This window comes from Protobothrops mucrosquamatus, unplaced genomic scaffold, assembly GCF_001527695.2.
Source record: "Protobothrops mucrosquamatus isolate PMUCROS unplaced genomic scaffold, P.Mucros_1.0 scaffold1584, whole genome shotgun sequence".
In the NCBI taxonomy this organism is placed as follows: domain Eukaryota; kingdom Metazoa; phylum Chordata; class Lepidosauria; order Squamata; family Viperidae; genus Protobothrops; species Protobothrops mucrosquamatus.
The window spans coordinates 191,374-192,179 of record NW_015387747.1 but is presented as its reverse complement, the minus strand read 5'-3'; positions in this window follow the sequence as shown (position 1 = coordinate 192,179).

Genomic DNA, 806 nt, shown 5'->3' with positions numbered 1-806 from the left:
TAAATACAGGGACAGGTTTTTTTCTCTTAAGCTATCATTCTGTTGAACGTTTAATTCTCACAATGCTGTCTAATGCCTATGTATATTTACCTAAGTAGTAAAACTTATCTTTTTTATTATCTTCTTTACTATCCCCTTTTATTGGGATGATGATGATGATGATGATGATGATGATGATTCTGTTGTTTTGCATCAGAGACAAATTCTGTATTGCTCACAAAAGCTAGCCTAATGTAACTATTTCAAGGAGATTATTAAAATGGTATAAAATCATTCCAGATAGAAATGCTTTTGGATATTCTCCATGTTCATTTTCATGGAGCTACTTGATGTTTCTGAAAAAGTTGCAGTGATCAAGGCCACGAGGTGGCAAGTGGCAACAAAGACTTAAAACCCATGTGCGGGGCTGCTATCTGCCTGGGTTAACATTGCCTGATGATTAACTGACTTGTTAGACATGTACAGAATGGAGAGAACTGTCAGTAAGATTACTCATAAATTCTGTCAAATAAAGGAATAATTATAGTCTATGGATGTGAGCAGTAAAATGTTACATCAGTTAGCTTATGAAAACAGAAACACTTCATAATTTCACTGAAGAGGAATACTAATGCAGCAGATTGTCAGACTAATCTTAACTGCTCTTTTAAAAAACTCTCTTCAGTTGATAACAGAGACCAAAAGGAGCATTCAGTAATCCTCAGCTTTAAAGAGGTATTTCTAATTTCATACTGAGGAAACCATTCCTGATTTTTCTCCCAAAAGAATCTACTTGAACATCAATCAACCAGAATCAATCAGAATAG